The 15,365-nt window shown below is 39.2% G+C and overlaps 1 long non-coding RNA gene across 2 annotated transcripts in view; it reads right to left on the bottom strand.

Moving 5' to 3' along the window:
* Positions 1–14,847, bottom strand: part of LOC140682654 (uncharacterized) — a 174,072-nt gene extending 159,225 nt beyond the window's left edge. The window contains exon 1 of one of the 2 annotated variants that reach the window (XR_012054639.1): positions 13,719–14,847. This is a non-coding gene — a long non-coding RNA (uncharacterized lncRNA). The remainder of the gene's footprint in view (positions 1–13,718) is intronic. The other variant, XR_012054640.1, reaches the window with a different exon arrangement.
* Positions 14,848–15,365: the final 518 nt, after the last annotated feature.

Raw genomic sequence — 15,365 nt, 5'->3', positions numbered from 1 at the left:
TTATAGAAACATACTTTTCCAAATATTCATGTAAATCCCTCTTCTATAGCACTATGTGCTAACAGTATACTAGTTTATTTGTGTAGAAAAAGAACTGGCTTGAATCGATCCTCAATAATTTTTATTATTAGGAAGTGGGCCCAAGTACAACTCACTCTTGATTTTACTGATGATGGAGAATAAGGATAAAATGCTAAATTGGAGTCCCAGCTTGCCTACCAAATCCTTTCACAAGAGTCATGTTTTCACATGGGCTCATTTTCTTCCTTCAGCTCTAACTGTGGTGCAGCTTTGTTCTCACCAATTTTTCCAGCATTTCCAGGAGCTCAGCTACCACCAGAGTAGCTTGTGCTTCACCACCACAGAACCAGGATGACAGAGCAGTGACACAAGATCACTGGCAGAATTTGCCTTTTAAAAAAAAATGAGAGAGACTACAAGCAGGACCCAATTCAAAGCATTAAAATCAGGTGGAAGAAATTCCAACAAAAAGGAATCAAGGAGGGATAAAATAAATGCAAGTGTGAATACATTCCAGTGGCAGCCAACAGTGCTAGCCTAGGCTGATACAGTGAAATTCTGCAAGGCACTTGTGCATCAGTGCCACAGCACAGGCTGTGTGAGTACCAGGGCAAAACTGGTAACCTAGGTAGTTACCAGTCCTAATACACATTACTTAAGGCCAAAGTACACATGTTCATGCTGTTTTTGTAACAGTCCAAGTTGGTTGCAAGTTATTAGATCTTTACACTTCTGTGTGCCAGTTCAAGCAAAGCCTAATATAAGCATGTGCTCACATCCTTCCCAATCCTCCTGTGACCAAGCATGGGCCACTCTCAGCCAGGAAGCCTCTTTAGCTGCCCTAGAGATTGCAGCAAAATCAAATTTCCTCAGAGGAATATATAGACACAGATTATTCTGATGTCACACTCCTGCCTCATGCACCCAGCATGGCACAGCCACGAAGCACTGCACCTGTGCTCAGTGCACCACTCTGTGTGCTCCAGCCTGGGGTGTAACTTACACCACTGTGAGCTGGAGCCACACATTTTAAACTGCAAAGGGCAACTTCTGCTCATGGCAACATCATTCTAACCTTACTAATTTCAGTGTTGTATTGCACTGGCTTAAATCAGAGATTAATGCAATCTAAGTTTTCTGCTTTCCTTTATAGCATCAGTGCACTGCCATTTTCAATTCTCCCCTGAGCAGTTGATTCAGAGAATTCAGGACTGCTGAAAGGTTCTGCAAAAAAAATGTCTGAAATAGTTTATAAATCCTGGGAGGGAGCACAACTGCACAACATTTGTAGGACAAGGAGTATTCTTTACAGCAGTTATTTTACCCTGTGATTTATACTGGTCTCCTCCATCTATCACAGGGCTACAGCATTCAGTCCTGCCTTGTAGGAATTCACTTTTGGCCTCATGCTACACTCTCTCTGCCAGAGGAAAACTTTCCTTTGGTTTGTGGAAGCTTTCTGTATTTGTTTTCTGTGTGATGATGTCAACTAACAGCATTAAATTCTGTGGATACATTTGTTCTGTGGCCCTTGGTGATAAGACAGGGATTAATACCATTTTCGTGAGAATCTGAAAGCATGTCATGATAGTCTGAACTCTAATTCAGAGGTTTCAGGTATAACTCAACAGGAAAGTTTGAGTCTATTCTCCCTCAATATTTACCCAACTGCTTCAATGAAAACATCTACAAGGACAGGAACTAACCCAATACAAGGACTGAGACACCTCCTCAAACAGGTTCAAATCCTGAATTTGATGGTTCATGATCTTTGAGGGCATTTCTAATTCAAATACAGATGGGTCTTGGAAATTATCTCCCTTAGTATTTCATAGAATGCAAGTCCTGGCTTTTAAATTTTTATGATAAATAAAAATAGATTTTGTTTTATTTAAAAAAAGATACTCCTAAACTTAGTTTGTTTGATTTTAAATACCTGCCCAAAATCTTTACATTGCACTCTTCCTCCCTGTTTGACCAGAGTCAAAACTGGGTCTTTAAATACATTTCCCGACGCTGCTTCAAGCAGAAGACTGAGCCAAACCTCTGTCTTACACTGCAGGCAGGTGGGAAGGATCTTACACCTTCCCTATAAATACCAAAAAACCCACACAAGTCTTCCCAGGAACATAAACACACGGGCCACTCACTCCCTTTCATAATATTATGACCACCTACTTCAGTTCTCTGGCGATAGAAACACAGATTTAAGCTACAATTAATAGTTAAGATTCTGCAGTTCATAAACCTTCATAGACAGTATTTTACCTTTCCATCACAGCACTTCCTCAGTTCTGCGCACACTCACTACACATTAAGTGCAACAGGAATTTGCTGCCAGTAACAAGCAGACCATTAGAGATTCACAGAGTCCCTCAGGTGGGAAAGTCCCTGAAGAGGTCTCTGATTGCCACTCCTGATGCTCTCTAATCCTTGCCCAAAATTATTTTCAAGTTTAAGAAAACTGCAATGGCATAGAAAGCAGTAGGTATAAAGGAAGTCAGGAAGTTTCCCCTGTGAAAGGGTGGCAAGATAACAGAGCACTTCAGATCACTGCAGTGACATCAAGAGACATCTCTGCAGAAAGAAGAAGCCTATGGTAGCCATAGAGGTTCCTCTACTGCCATGACAAGCTTGATGCAACTGCTCCAGGCTAACCTGTAGCCACCAGAGAGTAAGCAGCTTCTTCATCTATGGAAAAAGTCTGATCAGTCTAGCTTTGCATCTTTCAGTAGAAATAAAATCTGATAGCAGCCTTCTCCTTAACCCCAAACCAACAAAAGCCACCCAAATTATTTCCTCTGCAGGAAGTTCTTTTGGGGATAAAAGAAGTCATACAGGATTTGGATCACTTCCTGGATTTGTGTACATCTATCAAATGACAAACAGTAGCAGAACCAACAGCCCCCTATGTTACTTGGAAGTACAATCCAAGAGAAAGAAAAGAGAGATTCAGAAGTAAGAGATGTGGATTGCCTTCTCCTCTATTCACAAGGTTTGCTTGATCCGTAGGCCGGCAAAAAGTCCCCTTTACTTCGCCTGGAAAGACCCATATTGCTAACACGAACAAAGGAGGAGACAGAAGCTGCAATGCATATTGAAAGTAACAGAGAGACAGACACAGGGGGTAGAGATTTGACAATGCAGACAGAGGGGGGAAAAAAAGAAAGAATAAAAAAATAACTTCTTAAGATTATTTCTAAGAAAAATGAATCTTCACTGCACTGGTGCTTTTATTAGAACACCTCGTGCTTTTTTCTTGCTCTCTCTTCTTGACACGGTAAGTTATGTTCAAGCTGCCTGAGATACTTTGTCAGGGCACCTCATTGTTCTTCTCCCAGACAGCTCCCTCAGGGCTCCAGCAGCAGCACAGCGCTCCAGGGGCAAGTGTGACCACACCTCCAAGGGCTGAGGATGCTCACACTCAGAGTGCTGATCAGAAACAACCATCTGCAACAGGACACAGTGCATGTGCCTTCACCAAATCAAGAGATGGACACAAAGCAAGTCTGATGTAAAATGAGGTGGAGCAAAGAACTTTCATGAGAAAGTTGCTCTTACTCAAGATAGTATATCAGAGGCAGAAGATGCACCTCTCTTTTTGGAGCTTCAGATGCTTTGAAGTGTGCCAAAATTCAGCACATCATTGAAGAGTTCACAGCAATTTAGCTTTTTTTTTTTTTTAAGCAAGGTTTTTCCAGGTAATTGCCACTTTAACTTGAAACCTTGCAGTGGCATTGTTCATAGATAGTGCAGAAAATCACATCTGTCCTAAGGTACTTGCAGTCAGAGATAAAACAGACAAAATGTAAAAGACAAGTATAATCCACATAATACAGGAGGTATAGGAAAGCATACGGCAGGCTTGATCCATGTTTCACCAATGGAGACCTGAGCCCAGGTCTCTGCAAACTTGATGCTACACCTCACCAAGGGAACAAGTTTTCCCTTGGAAAAGGCATGGGAGTGGTGTGTCTGCAATGCTGATTGCAGCTGATCTTATCAGCAGATAACCACAGTTTTTCTAAAGGAAAAGTCACAACACACATGCCCTGAAAAATAATACCTACATTATATTTAAAAGCAAAGTAATTCTGTGGAAAAAGCACAACTTCAGTCACAAGGTAAGACTTGTTCTTCAGTTTCAGGATTCTTAAACCAGTTTAACAAAATGTTGTTTGGCCCATCTTTATTTTAGGTTATTCCTTTGAAAACAGAGCTTGCATGAGGCACACTGCACATCCAACACTTATAATCTTGGGATAGAAAGTAGCACAAGGGTAAAAAATATTTCTTAAATTTTCCTGACAAAGTGGGGATAGGCACTTAACTAAGAATTCTAATGATCCTAACACTCTGGACAAAGTAATATGACTTTGACAAGCTTAAAATTACAAGGTACAACTCCCCACTGAAATGATGGCCCATCCTGGTCTAGCAAACTGCATGTCCAAAATCCTCAATACTGCACAAGCCTGAGGTTTTCATCTAGTTTAACGTTTCCAGTCCAGGATGAGGTTACTAAATTGGTGAGTTCTTTCAAAAATTGGAATCTCAATTGTGAACATCAGGCTGAAATACCATTTTTTCATGCACTTACAAGGACAAATAGAAATATTGCCGAATGTCATGCACATGCAGGAAAAAAAATTATACACTTCTGTACTTCAGAGACATTTGAACTCCAGTGATTCTGAAGTCTAAGTGGTACTACAGTCTCTTGAAGAAAATCAGGATAATCATCATATGTCATTTACTTGATTGCTACCCCAACCAGGGGTGATCTTGAGCTTAGACATCAAAAGAAGATTGATATTTGCTCTCTCTGGAAGGATGGAGACTTTCCACAATTCAGTATGGTACTGAACTATTTACCAGTGTTATTCAAGCAAATAATTAACTTTGCTGACTGAATGAAAGATTGGACTCCAGCAATGTGCATGCAGTTTAAACAGATACAGATAGACCAAAAACTGCCCGCCTACATTAGCACTCAAAATATTTTGGCAATTGAAAAAAAAAAAAAAAAGAAAAGACAACCACTAACAACATCACACTAGAAAGATTGTCCCCAAAACAAGAACTGCAAGCTGACAACATCAAAATTAAAATTGCATTTCAAAGCCGTTTGTCTGTTTTGGAGAAGAAAGACACGCAAGCAGCAATGTTCCTAATTAAAGCCCTCTGCAAAGTCCACAGCCCCCAGGTTCTCCATGGAGAAAGGAAGCCTTTTGCTGGGAAATGAGTCAGCAAATCTGAAACTGAGCCTTCTGCACTGATCTCCAAGCACCTTGCACACTGCTGACCTGCCTCTCAAAGCAAATATCTGGGAAAGAGCCTGATGACAGGGCAGATAGGTAGGGAGAGTCATCACCCAAGCAGATACAGGCAAAATGGACACAAATATCAGCTCAGCCCAGATCAAGAAGAAGAGTCAATGGATTCCCACTGAGGACCCCATCCAGAAATCCCCATGCAAAAGAAAGCAAATCTGTTATTGCAGGATGAACACTGGGAGATGCTGCCATGTAGATCAGAGACTTCTTCTAAGGCTGGGCATGGATGGGGACCACAGCAGGGTCAGCCAGACAACAAGCCATGCAGAATATCTGCCCTGCTCTCTCACAGAGGGCAGCGACCCAGCAGCACTGCAGGATGCCTTGTGCTGCCCCAGTGATGTGCCTCCTGTGCTCTCTAAATGGTCGTGAGCTGAGGAAATAGAAAGGTGCCCACAGTTTGTCCACTGAAATGTTCAACTCTTGGGGTATGCCATTGGTCCTGATCTGACATACTTGAGTGTGAAAAAGCTTTTGTTACAAAGTTTATGGAAGTTATCAGCTCATCAGCAAATAACTGAAGCAGATTATTAATGCAGGCACTAATCACTGTAGCTGTACAGATCTGTACCTGCTGGAGACTTGTTCTCTTGGTTTATTGAGATGTTTTTCATGAGAAGTGAAGGTAAAGGCATTAGCACAAAGCTTTCCAGGCAGAGGTGGTGCTCCAGTGCATCCAGAGCATCGCATCAAATTGTGGGTGTTTGCTGGCAATCTTTTAGAAGCCATCTTGCCTTTCACCTGTGAATACTCCTTCTGCACCTAAAGGCACAGTTAAGCCTATACCCATTTCATATTAACGTGACTAAAGTAAAGTTTCACAAGATTTACCAAGCTTTCCTTAAAGAACTAGACTGGAAAATCTTAAAGAAGCCATAAAAGGCTTCCTACTGGAAAGAAGCCACAGGATAAATCTTTAAGCACAATTGACTTTCTCTTTGAATTTAGATTGTTTGGCCCAATGTGGCAGAATATTAACAGCTGTAGTAACTTTGGAAAACTCCTACACTAAATGATTCCCAAAAAATATTTCAGTCAATCACATGGAGAAAAAAATATTTTTTTAAAGCAGGAAAATCATCATGTTGTGTATAATTTCTCTTTACTTCCCCATAAGCTACAACAAGTCAAAGCATAAAAAGAAATTAACTGTGGGTATTTTTAGTAGTTGTTTTCTAACTTGTTATTTCTGTGTTCTGTTTGTATGAGAAATTGAAGGTAAGAGGTTTATGTGCAGATGTCACACTCCTCTGAGATCATCTGTTAACTGCCTTGAGATAGAAAGCATTTTAGAAGACAGAAAAAACAGTCTTTTGAGAACATTTGCCTCTGGCAGAACTATTTTTTTCCTACCTCAGTTAAAATTACCCCTAGGCAAAATCAAGCAGAAGCATTGAAACATTTGCAGCAAAACATGCACTTGCAAACATGCAAGCACATATAATTAAGCTTTATTATAAATGAGAAAAGATGTGCCAAACTGGGAAGAATAGTCCTTCCTAGCATGAACTGTGTAAGCAGAAAATTTTGCAGAATGACTCATTTCACTCCAGATAGCAGTTCTGCTCCCAGACCTGAATGAGACAGGCTCACACATCTCTCTGATACCCAGCTGCAGATGGTAATCCCATCCAGCAGCACAAACAGATCCAGGAGACAAAGCAGCTCCATAGGCCATGTCAGATGCCTGAAGTTGGATAGTATAAACACTACTCCTTCTGCAAATGGTCAGGACAGAATCTGAGAAACATCGACTAAGCATCCTGAGTTTCATTTTTAGCATGTTGCAGGGTATAGCTGAATAAGGAATTGAAATTGAATGCAAGGATTCACGAGCGTGTCTTCCAGTGAAGGAGACATTTCTGCCTGAAAAGGGCCAAAGATACAGTTGTGTCTTACTGGTTTTGTCATCACTGCCTTCTTTGAAAAAAAAAAAAACCAACAACAAACAAAAAAAAAAAAAAAAAAAAACCCAAAAAAACAACAAAACATGGAGAGCAGAAACTGATTAATTTGTCTGTGTGACAAGATAATGAAGTCTTTCAGTCAACAGGTAAGATCAAAATTGATAGAGTCTCTCACAGCACTGTTGAAATGCAGGCATTTTGCTGCAAACAGTGGGAAAGAATAGACCTAGTAGAACAAATCCTGGCTCTTATGCCCAGCAACTATTAGCATCCACTCAGACAGAGCAGCCAAGCCCTGGATATGCTACAGTTTTCCACCAGAAATCATAATTCAGCATCTCCTCACGATGAAAGGCTTGGGTTAAATATAGTCAGGATCTGAACTCATGACTCCAAAAAGTCAAGACTTCAACAGTCTCTTACTCTGGTTTATTAAGCTATACCTGAAAAAAATCTATTTACTCCTCAGGAAGACAGAGATACACACACAAAATAAATCTCAAAAGAATCTGTTAATGGAGCCTGAGCTCCATTTAACATACTGAAAGGTTGTATGTCTAACAAACAGAGGGAAGGCAAATTGAGAAAAGAGTATCCTGGAAAAGCAGGTTTTAGGGGAGTAAAAAACCCTTCTGAGGCAGTTGGAATAGCAACACAGGTGGGAATCACCTCCATTTTGGTGATTTCAGCTCCTAAGGAAAGCTGAAAGGACAGTGAGATACAAAAATTTAAAAGCAGCATCTTTTTTGCAAATGGGAAATAGTGACTAAACATGGTACAGCCTGCCGATACTCCTATCTAGTCACAGAAAGAGTACCAGAGGGGCTTTGATAGACTCTAAATCACTGCTCCCACGCCTAATGTGTACAGTGTGTATTAATATATTTCATACATTTTCTTTGGCAAGTTTAATGGAAACAGAGGCTTTCAATGAAAAGACTAAAAGAGCCAAAACTCACAAATACCCGGCTATACTGTCTACATGCACTTTTATTTCCCCCGCCTTCCTATTCCCCCTTCAATAAAAGAGCATTTAAGTGATATTTTTTTCCACTTGGCTCATGTGGAAGGTGAGCTGATCTGTACTGTGAAGTTCTATATTGGTTCCTCTTTTATTTTTTCAGAGACCAAAAAGGAAAGGAATAGAAAACAGCCTCTTTAAATGAAATATGTCCTTGTCAAAACAATTTAACAAATGGAAAAGGCATGCCCATTATGCTAGTTTTCCAGAAGTTCATCAACCTCACTGTTAAATCTTAGCATGTAAGAAAAATTACTCTATTTGTTCTTTATGGTTTGTTCCCAAGATCAAAGTGCTGTGGGCTGGAGGGTGTTTGACATCCAAGAAACACTCATTGCTGCAATATTGTCTGTAGTGCCTTTTGTTAGTTTTGTTTCTTTATAAGGCTTTAGGGAACAGCAGTCAACACTTGCAGCACACTGGCATCCCATCAAATGCCAAACTCATCCTTTCAGAGCACATGGGAGGACAATGTTTTTATGACTGTGGTTTTCTCCTTTCACTAGGTCCTCTGATAGAAGCAACTGGAAATTGTCTTGCATCCCAATCTCCTCTCACTTGCAAAAGATTTGTCCAACAGAGAAGTTAACACTATTAATCCTCTATTTTAAAGAGCATTAGAGCCTTATATAGATAATACCAGCAGTTCATGTTGGACCAATCTATAAATCATTAGAAACTTTCTTTTGGTTTGGTTTTCAGTTTTGCTTTGATTTGGTTTTGTTTTTAAATGGAACTTGTTGTCCAATGCAATTTTTTGGGTGTTTTTATTTAGCTCCTATCAGATGGTGGATGATATTCAAAGGGCTGAAAATGTATGTCAGTGACATAAAACTGCTTTTTTTAACCAAACCAGTTTAACTGACTGAATTAGCTGACACATACTGTTTCAGTAGAAAGATTTCAACACCTACATCTTTGTTTCAGAAAAGCAGAGTTTCAGTCAAGTTCAGTTAGCTAATGTGATTCAAAAAGCAACTGCTCGAAACCCCACATCTCTGTAAGGATGGAAATTTTGTTTACTTCTAGAGGGTAACCACAGTTACAAACACATCCTTTTCACTGCAAATGGTGAGTTTATTTGAAACAATGAATCAAGTGCAAATGCCTTTTCTACAGATAAAGAAATATATTTATTAATAAAAACTATATAACTTTATATGTCCGAAGGTCTAGGTCTAGACAATCTAGAACGATCACCTGGCTTCGGTAGTCTGATCCCTGGCTCTCAAGAGCAGCCTTCTTACAGATAATCCCCTTTATAAACTTACTGCCCTTTGTGTTCTACTGTGTTTTGTGCTTGGACTGCTCCCATAGAATAGTCAAAGTTCTGAGCTCAGCCAGAGCTTTAATAGTCAGGAACTTCTTTCTTAACCCCAACCAAAATGTATTCTCAGCCAGTTTGCCCCTCTGTTCCTTTGCCAGCGTTGCCCTTCAGATTAAGAGTTATTTTCTGCCATGATGTATTTAAAGACAAACAATTTTCATGCTCTCTCAGGTTTTGCCTTGCCAATTTAAACAACCAACCTCTCCTAGCTCCTGTTTGTAGAACAAATTCTCCATTTCCCTGATCATCCCTATGGTCTTGTCTATGCAAACTTCAGTTTCAGATCATCTTTCTTGAACGCTGTTAGTCAAAACCATATGTGCTATCTTAAATGAGGTCCGATTAATGATTCCTCTACTCAGCTTGTAATGCTTCCTTATCTGGAGTTAAACTTCCTGAGACATCCCAGGATTGCATTTACCTCCTTCATACCTCCACAGCTTGTGACAGAGTGAGTACTGTATGTTTCTGGGTTGTTTCCAGCTGCTGACCTCCCAGCTTAGAACAGCAGCTTTCAGGAGGAGCCCCTGAATGCATTATGTTATCTTCTGCGTTCAGAAATTTTACCCCATTTTTAGTCTTCAGCATTATCCAGCTCTTTCTGTACACTATCCCAAACTCCCTTTGTACTGTTGGTGCACCCCAGCTTTGTATCCCTAATTAAAAAATTACACAGAAACAGTTCTCCAGGGTTAATTTTCTAGAACATAATTAGCAAATAACTTTTTTTTCTACGCACCAGATACTACATACCTTAGGTGCTTTTCAAAACAGTAAGAAAGCCAGGTGAGTAAATTGAAGCTGGGGGAAGATGGAAAGCTACAAGCAGCATAATCACAACACTGCTTTAATGGGACACTGAGCAGTTTTCCCCTAAGACAGCACAGTAGAGATGAATGTAACAGGGTAGGCTTCAGCAGGACAAAGGACAGAGCTGCTTATGTGCTCTGGAAGGTTACTGTGTAAAAGGCAGTGTGAAAGATGGCATAGCCAAATTTGTGCAAGAAGCTAATCAAAAAACCAACAAATTATTTTGATTATTTTATAGAACGAAGCAAGATAAAAAAAAAGCAACATAAAGGGGCAAAGGCAAATAGACAGAACCAAAGACACATCGATTTTGATACATGGGAGAGTTTCAACTAAACACTGATAAAATACAAGAAACTAAAGGAAAAGTATTACATAACCTAAACAATAAACACAAACTATTATTTTTTTTCTAGCAAACCCACATTTGTAATGAAATGTTTTCAAATGAGAACACAACTGAATCCAAGAAGGTACAAGGAGGAGGGATCCCCTCACTAAGGGAGATTCATGTTGTTAAAGCAACTTTTAAAAGATTAAAGAGAATTTTTGTGCAATGTCCAAGACAGAAATAAATTAATTCTTTTTTAAAAGAACTTGAAGATTCACAAGATAAAAAACTCTTCACTTGACTTGAGAAACTTTTGCAAACAGAAATTTTCAGGAGGAGAGGAAACCAATGACAAGTTAAAGCAAGTAATGATATGATTTCTTTTCACCTTCACCAAAAGCCTTTTTTTTTTGCTTCTTCACAGCTAACCTACCTTCTCCTAACTTCCTCCTATTGTAACAAAGAAATCCTTCATTCAGCAGAAACTATTCCCACCTTATACAATGCCTTAGAAAACTGGTGTCAAATATTACAGTCTGCTGAAATTACTGATGTTAAATCAACCACCAATCAATTATTGTTGAAGCCTGCTGTCAGCTCACTGCCAACAAAGCTGTGATTTGCTAAACATGCCTGTCATTTTCCTTCAAACAGAATTCCCAAAACATGTGTGTTTCAAAACTGCTTGCTAGAATAACGACACAGGGACTTCTGCATGAAAATCAACAGCGCCAGAAGCCTACAATGTTTTCTCAAGTAAAGAGCAGAGAAACAACACAGCAGTCCCTTGAGAACTACAGGATGCAAATCTTTTAGCTGAATAGCTGAGAGCTCAGAGATGTATCCAAGCTCCTACACATGGAGCTGGATGATGGTCGTGTGGGTTGCCAGGACATGCTTCTCTTGTCTCCATGAAGGATAACCCAGTCAAAGAACTGTTAATAGCAACAAACAGAAATAGAATGCAAACAACACTGCTTATTTTTCCCTCTAGGGAAACTTGCCTAGTGACTGTGAACTTGACACTTAATGCATATAAATTGCTTTCTGTGTGGTAGTCTTCTTCAGTCAAATAAAGAAAATAATGATAACCTTCATTTTCTCTTACTAAATGTTGAACTCTCTTGTTTGGGACAACACCAAGTGGACAAATAGATTAAATTAATATCTGTTCCAGATAATTGTGTGCAATATGCATCTGTTTGAAAATGCTAATATGTATTTTAATTATACATAGAATTTCCCAAGATTTATTGAAATATTCCATAAAATGTAATGTGAAACAAAATATAATGTAAAAATGTAAACATTATGCAACTTAATCTCTTTTACAGGTGCACATATTTTTATACATACACATGCACGTTTTAGGAAGAATTTATACTACAATTAGACTGCTCTTTTTGTATTTTTCTGCATTTTTACAATGCCATTATGAATAAACAATTAGATTCTGAAAGTGAATGAAATAGTTCATGCTCTACAGCTCCCCAAGGTGTTAAGGACAGCAGAGTCAGGAAATGAGCTGAGAAAAGCCCACTGTAACATTGAAATACTAGTAATACCAGCGCATAACATTAAAACCTTCAAGTAGAAAAAAGAACCAAAAACTATGGGAACATAATTAATAACTCATCTAGAAAAAACAAATAAAAGAATGTGAACAGTATTAGATTTTCTATTTTACAAAACATCCCAAATGTAAGGTGAAACTCACTGCCCACTGGTTTTCTAAGTGCAAAGACAAAGAGAAGGAAAACCCTGAATGATTTCTCAGAAGGCAATAGTTTATCTAGAAGACACAGTAAGCTAGGCAAACTCCTAATTTCCCTTTGCAAAACAGAATATTGTTCAATTAGCAGTTTGCTACCTAAAGTCTCCTTCCACGCCCATTTTGTAGGTAAACAGTATTAATTTCTTTCTTGTACTGAGAGAAGTTTCTCACAACTTGCCTGAAGTTCAAAAAGTCATCTCATTTTTTTGCCCAGAAAGCACAGCATGGACCTGATCATTTTCTTCTGTCCAGCTGCAGCCAAAGAACCCATTGCTGAATCTCTAATTGCTGCAGTCCAACAAAACCTACTATACTCAGTGCTGAGAATTTCCTGAATTTCATCAGTTAATGTCAAAGCACAGGACACACCTAACACACATCCACTGCAGCAGCCCTGAGAAAGCAGCTCAAACATGCAGCTCACTGTAATTCTTCCTAACACCACCCTACACATCTCAAGTGCCCACATTTTCATATTGATCTGGCCCCAACCTGTGGCAATTGTGTTCTCTAACCCGTTCCACATCACTACAAGTGGAGGAACAAACCATGGGTATGAAAGAAGACATAAAAAGGTAATTTAAAGAGATATTCCTCCAAAACACCATGTAAATATACGTGAGAGTAATAAAAGGTCAAACAACAGATAAGGGCCAAATTAAAAAAAAAAATGGCATTTTTACATCATGCTCACAAAAAGACATTCCAATTGCATTTCCTTTCATGTCTCTTTTCTTCTGCACAGCTCAATGCATTTAAAAAAACCTAAAGAAATTAAATTTGGGGGGGAAATATAATCAAAATTAATTTGTGACCTAAAATAAATTTATTTTATGCCTAGAGTTTACCATTACATTCATCTAATGTGAGTTCTGCACAGAACACAGACCACCAGATTCCACAAAGTAGCTCTAGAATTAAATCAATATCTTTAGAGGACTCTGCTGAAAAGCCTTACAGCCTGGAAGGTCTAAGCAGCACATCAAACAAAGCTATTAGATTTCTCTGATTGCGATTACAACCAACACCAGAGAGTTTTATCTGCAAACAGCCACTTTTAAACAAAAAAGAAATGCAAAGCTAGTGATCTGAATCCTGCTCACTGACATATGACTTGCAGTTTCATTCAGAACTTAAAGACTGATAAACAGTCACAAGTTACAAATTTCAGATCTTTTGGTGAATGCGTACCTTTATTCTTTTTTCTTCTCCTCTTCTGCCTTTTCATGAATCCTTATTCAAAAGTGACACATTTGTTCAGTTCAGGGAGATTCTTCTCTCTGGAGGGGAAATAATTTTTATCAGTAAGACTCCCTGGTGATCAGGTAGACTTGGAACTGCTGTTAATCAGCCTTTTTGACATGGTACCTTGAATAGCACTTCCCATGATGCTTTGTGTGCCTACCTTAATTCTTTCCTTTTGAACTCACCATGACTTATAGGTGTCTTTTTTTCCTTTTGTGTGTCTGAAGTTATCCCTCTATTAACTTTAATTGGAAAGGTACCTTTTGTTCCCCTAGAGTAGTCGTATACTAACCACTGAACTCCCTAGGCTCAAATTTCTGGGGTAGCAAGAGTTCAGTTTTCTGACAGCTCATAAAAAAAAATCCAGAGGAAAAAATTGATGTCTTTATTTTTGCTAATAACATAAATTATATTTACACTAAAGATGAGCTGTTGCATCCATTTATACCAGCAAAAAGAGAGGATTCTGCAGGAAGTCACAGTGAGTTCAAAAGAAAGGAATTAAGGGCAGACACACAGAGCATCACATAACATCCCAGAACCCTGACCCTTTCCATCTGCAAACCCAACTGAAAGGCATGCTGCTAAAAATAAATAAATAAATATGCTTTTTCTGAGGCACTGGGAGAAATGAAGGTTCTTTCATAAAGGCAAAAGCAACAAAGCTTTGTTTCCTGTACACTTGTACCTCTCCCTCACAATACCACTGGTAGCAAGGGAGATGGGACACATCCAGGCCAGCCTGCACCTTGCTGTGCCCCAATTAGCCCCACAGGATGCCTGCATGGCATGGCCAGGCTGTTACCAAGCACAAAATGTAACAGCTGAGTTCCCATCTTTTCCCCAAGTGTTTGTTCTCATTTGAGGCCTGTCCACCCACCAAGGTTTTTACAATTAATTTGTTAGAGCCTCTGGGATCTGCTGCTCTTCTAGGTCTAGACGAAGCTGTGCAGAACCCATAAACATTTCTGTGAAGTGACAGGCATATAGTTTGAATATAACACATATCTCTAAGAAAGTAAAATATCCTCTTGCACTTTATTGCCCATTCAAGAGATTTGTTGTCATGGGCTGGTCATGGTCAGATAATATACAAAAGAAAAAAGATGTTCCACATTGGGCTCTGAATCAGAGGGTATGTTTGAACCTTCCCAAAAAGCTGAGTTTCATCACCTTCATGCTGTTCAGCTGTTTGTATCCATAGTATGTGACCCAATCCTCTTGATTTTCTTTGTTCCAGAAGAATTTGGACCAAGGATGGCCAGGGCAGAAATACATCCAGTTCTGCTGTCCCACAGCTTCAGAAGACCCTGAAAGCAGCAACTACCACCCTCTCTGTACTGACAGAATTAAAAAAAAACCCACCAGATGTATGTCAAGGATTAGCACCTCAACCCTGACATGAAAATGATGCCCTAGGAGGAACGACTGCTGCAGTAGGCTTCCTGAAGACCTGGCTAGCCCCATGCAGCATTCTGAAAGAGGAAGAAAATGAGATGGAAAAGTTTTTGGGTCAAGGACATAACTTAAGGACAAAAAGAGACTCAATTTGGGGAAAATTAATATAATTTATTGCCCATTAAAATAGAGTTG

This window comes from Taeniopygia guttata, chromosome 2, assembly GCF_048771995.1.
Source record: "Taeniopygia guttata chromosome 2, bTaeGut7.mat, whole genome shotgun sequence".
In the NCBI taxonomy this organism is placed as follows: domain Eukaryota; kingdom Metazoa; phylum Chordata; class Aves; order Passeriformes; family Estrildidae; genus Taeniopygia; species Taeniopygia guttata.
Note: the sequence above shows the minus strand (reverse complement) of the source record. Positions and strands in the feature narration are given on the sequence as shown.